Below are 14,359 nucleotides of genomic sequence, written 5' to 3' on the forward strand. Positions count from 1 at the left end.
GTGAAGAGCTTCTTCTTCTACCCTAATTCAATTAAACAGTCACTTCCTGATCTTTTAATAGGTGCCAAGAGGTGTTTTTAAGTTCTAAAGATGAAAAGATAAATAAGATACAGGTCTTGCCCTTGAAGAATTCAGAGTCTAATATGAATAGCTAACAGACACATGAAAAAATGTTCAACATCACTAGCCATCAGGGACATTCAAATCAAAACCACATTGAGATATCACCTTACACCAGTTAGAATGGCAAAAACTGACAAGGCAGGAAACAACAAATGCTGAAGAGGATGTGGAGAAAGGGGAACCCTCTTATACCTGTTGGTAGGACTGCAAGTTGGTACAGCCACTTTGGAAAACAGTGTGGAGGTTCCTCAAAAAGTTAAAAATAGAGCTACCCTATGACCCAGCAATTGCACTGCTGGGTATTTACTCCAAAGATACAGACGTAGTGAAAAGAAGGGCCATATGCACCCCAATGTTCATAGCAGCATTGTCCACAATAGCCAAACTGTGAAAGGAGTCAAGATGCCCTTCCACAGAAGAATGGATAAAGAAGATGTGGTCCATATATACAATGGACTATTACTCAGCCATCAGAAAGGATGATTACCCAACAGTTGCATCAACATGGGTGGAACTGGAGGAGATGATGCTAAGTGAAATAAGTCTAGCAGAGAAAGACAATTATTATATGGTTTCACTTATTTGTGGAACATAAGAAATAGCACGGAGGACATTAGGAGAAGGAAGGGAAAAATGAAGGGGATGGGGGAACCGAGCGGGAGACGAACCATGAGAGACTATGGACTCCAGGAAACAAACTGAGGGTTTCAGAGGGGAGGAGGGGGTGGGTTAGCCCAGTGATGGGTATTAAGGAGGGCACGTATTTCATGGAGCACTGGGTGTTACACGCAAACAATGAATCATGGAACACTATATCAGAAACTAATGTTGTACTGTATGGAGACTAACATAACGTAATAAAACAATAAATTAATTTAAAAAAAATTCAGGGGCGCCTGGGTGGCACAGCGGTTAAGCGCCTGCCTTCGGCTCAGGGCGTGATCCCAGCGTTATGGGATCGAGCCCCACATCAGGCTCCTCTGCTATGAGCCTGCTTCTTCCTCTCCTACTCCCCCTGCTGTGTTCCCTCTCTCGCTGGCTGTCTCTATCTCTGTCAAATAAATAAATAAAATCTTTAAAAAAAAAATAAAAAAAATAAAAAAAATTCAGAATCTATAAGCTGAGGTATAAATAGAGTTATAATGTAGTGCTATCTGTGCCTTGATGCTTGACATTTCAGCTAATGGTTGAAAGTAGTGAGCCAGAAGATGAGTAAAATGGATTGTTCTGAACTGATTTACCTCTTAAAATCTAAAAATGACTGTTGGGTTTTTATTGTGAAAGAAATAAAAATTATCGTGTAATTATGCAGAGCTAAAATCCTCTTTCCCGTTTGTGTATGGAGCATTGGATTCAGCTGTAACTGAGTAAGAAGTAGCTCCGACAAATCAGGGTTTTGTTTCATTTTGTTTTGTTTTCTGCCATGAAAGGTCAGAGACAGACAGTTGCTGTGTTGGTTCAGTGACTTGAAGATACCAGGGTCAAGGTCTCTTTGATCCTCTGTCTTTGAGCTGCCAGAAGGCTGCAAGAGCTCCTGTCACCACACACTGTTTCAGAAAGGAAAAGTGGAGCCCTGATAAATGGGAAAAAGCAGACGGTGTATCATGGAACCAAAAATGTTTCCAAATCCTCCTAGCAGAAGCAGTTCAGAGTTATATAGGCAACTCTAGCTGCAAGGGAATCTGAGATTACAAGTATTTTTGTTTGTTTTTGTTGTTTGAACAGGGGAACCTCTTAACACATAGAAGGAAAAGATGGATATGACTTAGGCAAGTTCCTGGCACACCACTTTGCCATAACTACAAAGTAAAGTTGCAGAATGGAAGAGAGAATGATAGACTCTCTGAGGAGATAGAGTTTGTTACTGGAAGTGGGTTTTGGTGTAGAAACAATAATGTTGTTGGAAGCCAGAACTATATCATAAATGGTTTTGGTTGTGTATGTAATTCCAAAGTTAGTTTCATATGAGTAAGATTCTGATCACCTGCCTAGTGTGATAGAATAAGAATCAGAATACTTGTTTCTAGAAATATTCTTTGATGGTGACTTAAATTTCTGTTCTCAGGAATTCTGTACAAATTTTTTTAAAGAATCTCTTCCAATACTATTTGTTATAAGTAATAAAATAGTAACCCATGGTTTAGAACAATTGATTTCACTGGTTAACACTGCCTTTTTTAGAAAACGTGGTCTGAGGGAGTAGTATACAGGATAGACACAGCTGAGGTCACAGGGATGACGGGATACCACAGTGGGAAGCCATGAACTTCTTAAGACCAAAGACTGTTTTGATTAGTTGGAAACAATAGCTGGCAAAATAATTCTGAAAGCACATGCTAGAAGGGCAAAATGTTGTGGAATGTAAACATAGCCTGATATAATTCTCTTCTTTTTTTCCACTAATGACTGACTGTATAGAACAAAATATCCAATGGTTAAAAAAAAAAAAGTGAAGAGAACAGATAAAACTGGTCCAAATATCAGTTCAGTGCTCATTGTAGATCTACTGAAGGAAGATCTCAAACCTGTAGAAACCCTATAGAAAATGTTGCTCTAATTTACTGGACTTCTGCTTCTGACCAAGATGGAATAATAGGGACTATATGTACACTCATTTCTGTGACAAATAACCAAAGAATAAGACAAGTGAAGGAATGGCTTTTGAGTCATTTTAGATATTAGACAATGAAGGACAGTGGTCTCTCAGACAGGAAAAAAGAAATATCAGCCCCATAATTGCTTCCACTTACTGACTTGAGCGATTTCCCAGGCTATGGCATAGATAAGAGGACCCCAGACAGATCCCAGAATATTCTTTTAGTTGAGGAGATGGAGCAGAGAGTCAGAGAGACCAAGAAAGCTATAGTTTATAGGACAAGGAACTGAAAAGAAGAGATATGCCCAGAAAGAGAACTCGAGGAATGCTGAGAGGCTCCGCACTCAGCAGAGTACTGATCAGTGTATACCTGTGAAAAAACGATAGGAACCACCAAAAGGATTAGTTTGAACAGTATCCAGTGCCCACACAGTACCAGGAATAGTGCTTGTTCCCAACTGCCAAACTGCAACCTCATAATTCATGTGATATTGTGCAAAGTACTCAGAAAAGTGTGGCCTCAGTAGTAAGAATAATTAGCCTGAGACTAAATTGAGCTCCATTGCTGCTTAATAAAATCTTAAAAGCAAGACCTGAAGAGGTCACACTGTTTCCAACTTAATTGCCTCCCAGGAGAAAGATTAAAAAAATATATTTATAGGAAAATAAAAATACACAAATACAACACACAACAAAGTGTGTGTTCACAATGTCTGTCATCCAATAAAAAATTATCAGGCATGCAAAGGAGAAAGAGAATACAACCCATGATGAGGAGAAGAATTAATTGAAACTAATCTAGAATTGACACAGATGTTAGAAATAGCAGACAGGGACTTTAAGACAGTCATTATAATTCCGTTACATGCATTCAAAAATTAAGGTGAATCATGGAAGAAATAAAAGTCTGCGCAAAACCAGAGATAAAGGGAAAATTTAAAAGTAGCCAGAAGAAAAAAAAAGGTATACAGAAGAATAAAGATAAAATTAACAGCAGATATCTTGTTGAAAGCAATGAGGCATCATCTTTAAAGTACTGAAGGACAAAACTTTGTCAACTTAGAATTCTATACCCAGTGAAAATATGCTTTAAAAACATTTTCAGACATATAAAAGCTGTAAGAATTCGTATCCAGCAGACCTGTACTATTAGAAATATTAAAGAAAGTTTTCAGGCAGAAGGAAAATGATACCAGGTGGAAATATAGAAGTACAGAAAGGCATTTAGGGCACCAGAAGTTGTAACCATATAATAAGATGAAAGCTTTATTATTATTATTTAAATCACTATAAAACCTAATTAACTATTTGAACAAAATAATAAAGTGTGAGTTTTGTAACATATAAAAGTAGACTGTGGAAGAACAATATCATGGAAGTTGGGAGAGGAGAAATGGAAATATACTATTTAAGGTTTTGCACTGTATATGAAGTGATATAAAATCACTAAGAGGCAGACTGATAATTTAGGTATACTATAAAGCCTGTAGCAAACATTAAAAATCACAAAACTAAGAAGTATACCTCAATACTAAAAAAATTAGATGAAATGATGTCATGAAAATAAGCCAAAAGGCGGCAGTAAAAGTGGAGAAAGAAAACAAAACCCAGAAGAAAACAAGTAGGAAACAAGAGAATAGATTTAAACTTATTTCAATAAGCACAATAACTGTGAATGTTATAAACACTCCAATTGAAAGCAGAGATTTTCAGAATGAATAAAAAAAAAAAATCCAAGTATATGCTGCCTGCAAGAAACACACTTTAGCTCTAAAGACAGATAAGTTCACAGGATAGGATGCATTGGGTGAGAAGTAACAAATGTCTTCTTACTTTTTCAGTATCTAACATAGAAATATTTAATGTTCAACACCTCCATTTCCTTTGTTTTGTAAAATAATGAGGTTTCTCAATGAGTCTCTTACACTTTGCCTCCCTCTGTTTATATCTCACTTCATTTTTCCTTCCCTTCCCCCATGCTCACCTGTTTTGTTTTTTAAATTCCACATATGACTGAAATCATATGGGATTTGTCTTGACTGACTTGTTTCCCTCCAAATTATAGAGAACAAACAGAGGGTTGCTGGAGGGGAGGTGGGAGAGGGGATGGGATAAATGAGTGATGGGTATTAAGGAGGGCACTTGTTGGGATGAACACTGGGTTTATATGTAGGTGATGAATCACTAAATTCTACTCCCGAAACCAAGATTACACTATATGTTAGCGAACTTGAATTAAAAAAAAAAAATAGAGTGAAGTTTCCAGTGAGGCATCTTGCAGCATTATTACCTATTTGAGAGTGTGAAACTCCTTTTCTCTGTACAGCAAAAGAATTCGGAGAATGCAGGATCAAGAAAGTGATAAAAAATGAGTAGCTGTACTGTGTCACAGACAGCCAAGATTTCCTCACTCGTGTATCAAATCACCTCCATGGGTCCCTGTTGATTATACTTTGCTATTAATCAGTCAAAGTAGCCACTTTCTTCCACTTCCTTTCTCTTTCTTCCATCATGAGATGGATTGTTGAAACAGTTAACCGGTTAGCAAGTTGCTTGACTCATTTGGATTCATCCAGTGCATTAAATACAGTGGGCTCAGTTCAATGTGATTTTACTGTAATATCTCTAATGATTGATTCATTTTGGTGCAAAGAAAGGGAAACATTTGATTGAAAATCCTGGCCTATTTATTTTTGCTGCTTGCTCCTATTTTTCATGAGCTTGCGGTCAGTTTGGGGACGTAGAAGTAACCAGTCTTTACTAAACATGGCAGCAGTAGCTAGCACTGAGCAATAGACAAGGCACTGAGGTAGGGAGTAAAAAAAGGAAAGTCTCTCTTTTATTACGTTAAGTATGGAATGCCCTTGTTTGTCACTGTCTCTGGTGCAGCTGTGTCTCTTCTCTTTGAGATCTGGCATCTTCGATAGAAAGATTTTTACACCAAGTTGGAGCTGGTATTTTATCAAGATATCCATTCATCCTGAGTGCCTGCCTTAAGTTCTCATGGTATCATAACAACACACTCCGAGAGGACTGCATCATTGTAAGCTCCTTCTAAGCAGTCGAATGCACATCTACAGCTGATATCATAGCCAATTTCAAAACACATTCTTCTCAGAAAAAATTTCTCTGGGCAAGGATCACCTCTCTCTCTCCCTCTCTCTGCAGAGAGGAGCACACTACTGATGCCAAGTCCATGAAAACAACTCTTTTCAGCGGCCTCCCAATCAATAAGGAGCTTTATTTGCTGTGTGTCACACCCTCTGTTCATTGTATTCACCCAGCCAAGTTGGCACAGAAGAGGTAGCACAAAAGCCAGCCTCAACTCTGAAGGGCCCTGCTGGGGCAGGACAAGGAGAAGAGCCTGTGCTGGGCATAGAAGCTCAGGGATCTGGCTCCAGGGCTGCTGTCCGCTCCCTGCATGGCCAAGCCCCCTCTGTGCCTCAGTGTCCTCCGCTTTCAAATGAGGCAGTTGGAACAAATGATCTTCATGGTCTGACCAGATTCAGAAATCAGCTATTCCGTGATCCTAGGAAGAAGACAGGTGTATGCCTTCCGTGGGCTGACCTCCTGGCCTTTCAGTACATGAGACTCAGGACCTTTCTGAGCCGTAGCTATGGGGAGACGGGAATGAGCATCTTCCAAGATGTTTAGCTACTGTATTTGCATCAGCTTCCTGGTAGAGAATGTTGCTTATTGACACCGTTTCCATAGCAACTAGAGTGTCATTTGGCACCAGCATTTAGGGAAGCTGTCGAGGTCTGTAATTTAAGAGAAACAAATTTTCCTTCCTCACTATGTCAGCTTAATTCTCTCGGTCATCCACTTCAGCAATCAAATACACTTCCCTGAAGAGCGTTCATTAAATCTAGACGGAAATCTCACCAGACCATCACCATGGGAGGTGGCTTGGAGGTAAAAGGAAATCTGGTATAAGAATTAGAATTGTCACCTTAGAGGCCTAAGTCTGCAGATAAAGTAACTCTACCACGTTGGGAGTTCTTTCTCATTTTGGGGCTTTGCTTCCTGATCTGCTAAATGGTAAAGATGGACAGTGTATTCTCTAAGATGTCTTTCAGCTCAAATATTCTAGCCAGAGGTTTGCAAATTGGTGGCACAAAGACCGTATTCAACCTGCAGATGTGATGTGTTTTCCCTATGTCGTATGAGCCACATGGTGTTCTAATTTGAATTGATTGACACCATTTAAAAATTTGGAGTTTTCACATAATAATTCTGATTTCTGGCTTCTCTTAGAAAAAGCCAGTTAGGTAAAACCAGGGTGGAATCCTCCACGGCAGCTTTCAGCTGGATCTGAGTAGCTGCTGCCCCCTTTAGACAAGGCCTGGGTCCTCCAGGGTCCACCATCCCACCTTTACAGAGCTGATCACCAACTCCCATCAAGTGTCCGCTCCTCTGAGTATCCTGCTCCTGGCCAGCTTTTCACATGTACATCCTAGCCCGTTTGACATCTGAATTTTCACCTGCTGTTCGGCACTTTGAGGACAGAGATGGCATGGCCCAAACTCTCTTTAGATCATTGATAGCATCATTTGGCCGTGATCTTGGTGGGAGATAGCAACTGGGTCCAATCAAAGGCTGCCCAGGACAAGAAAACTGACAAAAGCTTTGGCTGCCTTGATTTCTCATACTAATCAATTGAGCTCTAATGAACGGAACTCACAGCCCTAGGCAGCCTATCTAGGAGTGATGGTCAGAGCTGTCACAGACAATGGATTGGTCACATGATTCCTCTGTGACTCATGGCAAGTTGGTAATTTTCTATAACTTGATTTTTCAAATGTGAAATAAGTTGGTTTCACATATAGGCAAGTTTCCTTCTCAAGCTAAAATTCCCTGAAGCAATGACAATCCCTATACATAGGCTCATCTCAATCTGCTTAGGGGTGTGTGTGTGTGTGTGTGTGTGTGTGTGTGTATGTGTGTGTGTGTGTGTGTTTACAGGTTTTGTGATGAGTACAGTGTCTACACCCAGAGTCCTAACTAGTGATGTAGGAACTCTAGGAACTGTGCCAGGACAACAATCAGGAAGACCTTCATCAGTATCTGATGTTCCCTAAGAACTGATGCAGTCACAGTTTCCACAGCGGGACTGGCAGTTTAGAGAGGGCCAGCAAGAGCTCACAGGAAGAGTAAGAACTTCTCAGAGAATGCCTGATGTTGAAACCCAAGGCCAGAGCTGGACATAGAAAGGATCAGCAGTAGCATTTAACAAAAGCTGCCAAATGCCTTCCGTTCTCTCTCCCAGGTACTAATTTTATTGGGAAATTTTAGCTCTGTGTAGCCTTAAGGGAGACATAGGGATTTTAATAATTGGCATGGGAAACTGGATTCCAGCTCAGTCCTCCAAATGTGGCTGCAGTTTAAGGGTACAGGCTCTCTGGGCCTCGGAACCCTAACTATTAAATGGGCAGGGTGAGCTCAGCACACTGGAGACTGGGAATCAGACAGCCTACGTGGAAATCCCAGCTCTGCCGTGTCCTCGCTATGACCACAGATGAGTTACCCACACTTCCTGGGTCTCTGTTCTTCACCTGTAAAATAGGGTTAAAAGAGTACCTCTTCATTATCTGTGTGAGAATGGGATCATCTATGTAAAGTGCTGAGCACGGTGCCTGCCTTGTAGCAACTAACTGAAAATTTCTAAGCTAATGTTCTTCCTCTTTTTTCCTATTGAACAGTTTAGAATCTTTGTTAATAACAACATCATTTATTAAGTTGCTTGATTGGGTTAAGCACTTTTTTTAAAAAGGTGTCCTTATTTGGAAGAGAAAGAGATCTGGGAGAGGACAAGAGGGAGAGAGAGAATCTCAAGCAGATTTTATTTATTTTATTTATTTGAGAGAGAAAGAGCAGGGAGGGGCAGAAGAGAAGCAGACTTCCCGCTGAGCAGGGAGCCTGACATGGGGCTCAATCCCAGGACCCCGATATCATGACCTGAGCCAAAGGCAGACGCTTAACCAACTAAGCCGTCCAGGCGCCCCAGATGTGTGCTCTTAATAGTGACCCTATGCGGCTTCCTTCCAATGTGAGGTCATTCCCAGTGAGAAAATCACATAGGGCCCAGCCCTCCTCTCACAAGGCTGAGGGAGTGAAGGTTTCAGTTCAGGGAAATTCTGTGGCCCACTGGGGATGGCTACTGAGTTTTGTGTGCGTTTTTAAAAGGTCAGTTTTGTTTTGATACGTGCTTTTATTCCTACTCATATAATCATTCTTAAACTGATAGCCTCTCCCAAAATTTGACAATATAACATTCCTCTTAATTTTAAAACCTAGTCGAACTGACGGGAACGGCCATGCTGTCGAGAAGTGAACTGGCACCACTGCGATTCAGAAGTGCTCTGAAAAGGACTTTTCTGACTTGAATACATATATTAGTACATATATTAGCAGGTATATTAGCATAAGCATTCGTACTGGATATATATATTCTTAGAAACCAGAAGCCAGAAAAGCCAGAAAATTTAACCCCTCCCCCACCAAAGGTTCGGTTCACATTTGAGACCGAAATCTGCATGGAACAAAGTAGGTCACATTTGTCAGCAGTGACTCCACAGTGCTGTCAGCCCTCCCCTCCCCCTCCCCACTCCCATCCCCAACCTGTTTTTGCTTTCCTCTCCTCTGCAGTCAGCTCGGACTTTGGCAAGCAGTCAAGAAGTGAACAAGAGAGATGCAAGTTCTGAGTGTCTGACCCCTTACTGGCCGTTCAGCCAGGCGAGCTGGGAAACCAGTTAAAAAAGGAAAAAAAGTTGTCTTTCTTTTCCTCTCTCCCCTCTAACGAACTGGCTCCCTCTCCTCCCCACCACCACAGAAGGAAAACAATCGAAAGCATTAGTATTCCCATGAAAAGGGGCAGTCACACAGGGTGTGACAGCAGGCCCGCGCTAGGACGCTGCCAGGGGCCCAGAAGGGACGAACTCCAATTGCTCCATAGTCCCAGCAGTGTGGTCAGATGGAGGGGACAGAGCCCTGATTCACAGCAGGCCACGCTGCTCGAGACCGGCCGTTCTGCCCGCACTCCTTAGGGTCTCCTCTCCAACGGGATGATACCTGGTGTGCAAGTCTCCTTTTAGAAATGTGTAGCTTCCACGATGTGTCTCCTTCCCTGTTGGCCTTTTAAGGACAGCAGGAAACCCTCACCTAACCTGAAGTGTCTCCTTGTGTTGCTTTCAGGAGTTGGGGCGCTCACCCAGGACACACTATGGTGCTTCAGCCAAGTGAAAGGCACCATCGAGATTGGAGCCACAGAAGGTAGGAGAAGCTTCCTCTCTTCTTTTCCTTGCCTCCTTGGGGGTTTGTGCTGGTTCAAGATTTGAAAACATTCATCTTTGCATCCATGAATGTAAGGTCCCACACATCCCAGAATAGCCGTCTGAGCTAGAAATAGATTTAATGATTTCTTTCTATCCTTTTATTCTTTTGACGTTTATTTTGTTCCCACCAATGAGGCAGCACTGACATGAACTTTCAGGGAAATAGGTTTGCACAGAGAGAAAAGCTGCACTGGGGCAAGTCGTGTTTTGGGACCGTCTGTCAGCTCTGGAGGACTGTGAGCCCAAACATGGCTGCATGGTCAGACGTTAATCTCTTCCTTCCATTCTCGGTGGAAGATCAGTTGCTTCTCTGTACCTGCAGCGCACAGCGGAGTGAAGAATTCGGGTCTAGTCTTATCAACTGGGTCTGCATGGAATCCCACTATTAGCATAGAGCTGCCTTTCTGGTTCTCAGGAGATTTTCCTATTCCAGGCCCTTTACTTGGGATAATGCATCCATTTCCCTCCTCCTGCAGAACTTGTTTCTCATTCTCTTCACTGTCTTTCCTCATAAGCCAGAGCTTGCAGACTTCCATGACTCTCCCGAAGGATGTCTGCCTTTGAAAATAGCTGAATGATAGGCAACTGGAAGGAGCTAGAATGGCTCTGCTGGGTGTCCTTAAAGGTTTGGCTGTTCTCGTGGAATGCAGTGAGGGTGCCTGAAACAGACTGTGTTGTGTCGGCAGTAGGTACCGTCAGCCAGACGGGCTGTAAGACAGGTCGGAAGCTAATAGAAATGAATGAGGAAGTGAACAGTTGACAGGTTTGAACTTTAATGTGGAAACTAACGTGTCTAAATGCATGTGGCATTTTGGGTCCCTCTACAGCATTTTAATTCTGAATAAAAATAATTTGAGTAAAAATTATTCTGAGTAATTTGGAGGAGGTGTTTTATCTGCAATTTTGCTGTAATTTATTTTCAGAAACCCCCTGTAATGGTGGGTACTTCCCAACCAAATGATTTATGTTTAAGGGGTGAGAGCAGGCACAGTAAAAGAAGTTAATAACTACATCTATAAAATTATACTACTGTATGGCATCTTCTATTTTTTTAGGTGCACTTTAAACTGAAGCTTTACAAACACTTCTCATAAAGCCCCTGGGAGGCAGACAACACAGGCTTTGTTAGGCCCATTTTATGCTTATCGAATCCAAAATATTTCTGAGCACTTCTTTGTGGCAGCTTTGTCCTAGGCCTTGGAGATGAAGAAGGCGAGGGGGAAACAATGACTTACTCCCCAGCTTCGTGAATTTTAAGAAATCTGAAGCTCGAGTTAACCACTTGCTTTAGATCTTGGCCATAATTCAAAATCTCTTGGGCTTTTTAAACAATAGAGACTTCCAGCTCCCCCAGAGCTACGGAGTCAGAGGTTCAAGGACCAGGATGGTATGCTGTGTTTTAACGAGCTCACCCAGACGATTCTGATGCAGTAGGCTGGCTTTGGGGACCACCAGCCTGGCTGACTTGTTCCAGGTTATCCATTATTCTCAGAGCCTGCACTTAAATCTTGTGTTTGTGACTGGCTCCCCGCCAAGTCCAACGATCTGGGTGGCTACCCAGGCTAGAGCTCCTATCCACTGAGGACTCACGGGGTAGTGAGGCCTCTGCTACATGCTTGGGAGAAGTTAAGAAGATATGTAGGCACAGCATTCACCGCAGTGCCTGACGGTTTGAAAGTACTCTATATTTGTAAACTGTTATAAATATCATTATAATTAGGCCTTCATTCTAATTCAATGCTCATGAAAACCTTGTGAGAGGTAGGTATTTTTATTCCCACTCTACGTATGAGGATACCGAAGCTAAACACACAAGCACACACAAGACGAAGTTCTTTGCCGAAGGCTCCAGAGCCGATAAATGGCTGAGCTAGGTTTCCACCCAGTCTGTGGGATTGGAAAAACCTCAGCTCTTTAACCATTGTTCTGGAGACAGGTTCTTACTTAGTAGTTTGGAGTAAGGCCCGGGAATCTGCATTTTTCCTGCCTGCTCTGAGACGATCATCATGACTGCAGGTGAACCGAGCCTGCGTCCACATGCTTGCCGCCTATAATGAATAAGGAGCATACTTAGATTAACTGCTCATTGAGTCAGAATGATACTCACTACCAATTTCTGTCTGGAAAAGCCACTTCAAATGGTGAATAAAGCGATAAATATTTTTTAAGAGGAGAATCAGATTGGATACTGACACACTGCCACAGGTGCCTAGGCCAGCCTATCTTTGATGTCACTGAACCTATGCTAACAGTGCCGCACTGGCAGTTGGGTGTTTGTTGAGTGAATTAATGAATGACTTTCACTTGATAAAAATCAAGGTCTTCACAATCAGCTTCTTTTTTTTCTTTTTTTTTAATGCGCTACCCAAATTGGTTTTCTACACGGATCAAAGTCATTAAAAATTATTCAACGTTCAGGGGCACCTTGGTGGCTCAGTTGGTTAAGCATCCGACTCTTGGTCTCAGCTCAGGTAGTGATCTCAGGGTCATGATCTCAGGGTGGTGAGATCAAGCCCCGTGTCAGGCTCCTTGCTCAGTGTGGAGTCTGCTTAAGACTCTCTTTCCCTCTACCCCTCGTCACTGCCCCCCTAAAATAAATAAATAAATCTTTAAAAAAAATTATTCAACTTTCAACTTTCCCTTCCACTTTATGTATTCCTATTAATGACTTTTCCATTCCATTTCTACCACTTTCTCTATTTTATTGTATTTTTTAAATTTTTTAAATTTTTAATTTTTTTATTTAACTTCAATTAATTAACATATAATGTATTACTGGTTTCAGAGGCAGAGGTCTTTGATTCATCAGTCTTATATGATACCCAGTGCTCATTATATCACATGCCCTCCTTAATGTCCATCACCCAGTTACCTCATCCCCCGACCCTCCTCCCCTCCAGAAACCCTCAGTTTGTTTCCTACAGTTAAGGGTCTCTCATGGTTTGTCACCCTCTCTGATTTCATCTTGTTTTATTTTTCCCTCCCTTCCCCTATGATCCTCTGTTTTGTTTCTTAAATTCCACATACAAGTGAGATCATATGATAATTGTCTTTTTCTGATTGACTTATTTCACTTAGTGTAATACCCTCTAGTTCCATCCATGTTGTTGCAAATGGCAATATTTCTTTTTTGACGGCTGAGTAATATTCCACCACGTCTTCTTTATCCACTCATCTGTTGATGGACATCTGGGCTTTTTCCATAGTTTGGCTATTGTGGACATTGCTGCTATAAACATTGGGGTGCAGGTGTCCCTTCGGATCATTACATTTCCATCTTTGGGGTAAATACCCAGTAGTGCAATTGCTGGGTCGTGGGATAGCTCTATTTTCAACTCTTTGAGGAACCTCCATACTGTTTTCCAGAGTGGCTGCACCAGCTTGCATTCCCACCAGCAGTGTAAGAGGGCTCCCCTTTCTCCACATCCTCACCAACACTGTCGTTTCTGGACTTGCTAATTTTAGCCATTCTCACCGGTGTGAAGTTGTATCTCATTGTGGTTTTGATTTGTATTTCCCTGATGCCAGTGATGTGGAGCATTTTTTCATGTGTCTGTTGGTCATTTATATGTCTTCTTTGGAGAAATGTCTATTCATGTCTTCTGCCCATTTCTTGATTGGATTATTTTTCTTTTGGTGTTGAGTTTGATAAGTCCTTCTAGGTGGTAACCTTGGCAAAGTCACTTAATGTCTCTGTGCTTAAGTTTCTTTGTATGTGAAATGGAGTTAATACAGACATCAGTTAGGATGGCAGTGAGTGCTAGGTGAATAAAGTTGTGTATGCATAATACATACATATGTCATGTATATTTTTATATATAATTCTACATGTACAGAACATAAATATACATATAATACATACAGTGTCTAGATTGTTATAAGATACTCAGATTGCAGTACCTGCTAATACTGTATTATAAAAGTAGAGCTGAGGCTAGGTGAAGTGACAGAAATAAAGATAAATATTTTAATGCAATGTTTTTGAAAACCAAAATTAATACAAAGAATTCATGACGAATAAAATATCAAAATATTACATAAAGACAGGATGAGTATTACTAATTTATTTTTCCTTTACTCCAGGTTCTACTGTGGCTCAGCACGGCACTGTTATTGCTAATTTAATTCAATGTGTATCTCAGGTATCTGCTAATAGGCTAGAATTTTTCACATTCCAAATTATCCAGTAGGATAGTGGATACATCATACTGTGAACCCAACACTAAACATTGAGTGAGTTTTTATTAGAGCCATAGCATTGCCCTAGAAAATGAGAGGGTAATAAAGAAAAATAAAATACAGTCCA

The 14,359-nt window shown here is 41.2% G+C and overlaps 1 protein-coding gene across 2 annotated transcripts in view; it reads left to right on the forward strand.

The window, feature by feature from the left end:
- The first annotated feature begins 8,849 nt into the window (after positions 1-8,849).
- The window catches only part of PPP2R2B (protein phosphatase 2 regulatory subunit Bbeta), a 445,381-nt gene continuing 439,871 nt past the window's right edge, over positions 8,850-14,359 (forward strand). The window contains exons 1-2 of one of the 2 annotated variants that reach the window (XM_008691430.2): positions 8,850-8,905; positions 9,914-9,991. The gene's annotated coding sequence lies outside the window, so the exon portion shown is untranslated. Of the gene's footprint in view, positions 8,906-9,707; positions 9,794-9,913; positions 9,992-14,359 lie in introns of those variants that run through there. The other variant, XM_040622264.1, reaches the window with a different exon arrangement.

Source organism: Ursus maritimus, unplaced genomic scaffold (genome assembly GCF_017311325.1).
Source record: "Ursus maritimus isolate PB19 unplaced genomic scaffold, ASM1731132v1 scaffold_5, whole genome shotgun sequence".
NCBI classification, from domain to species: Eukaryota; Metazoa; Chordata; class Mammalia; order Carnivora; family Ursidae; genus Ursus; species Ursus maritimus.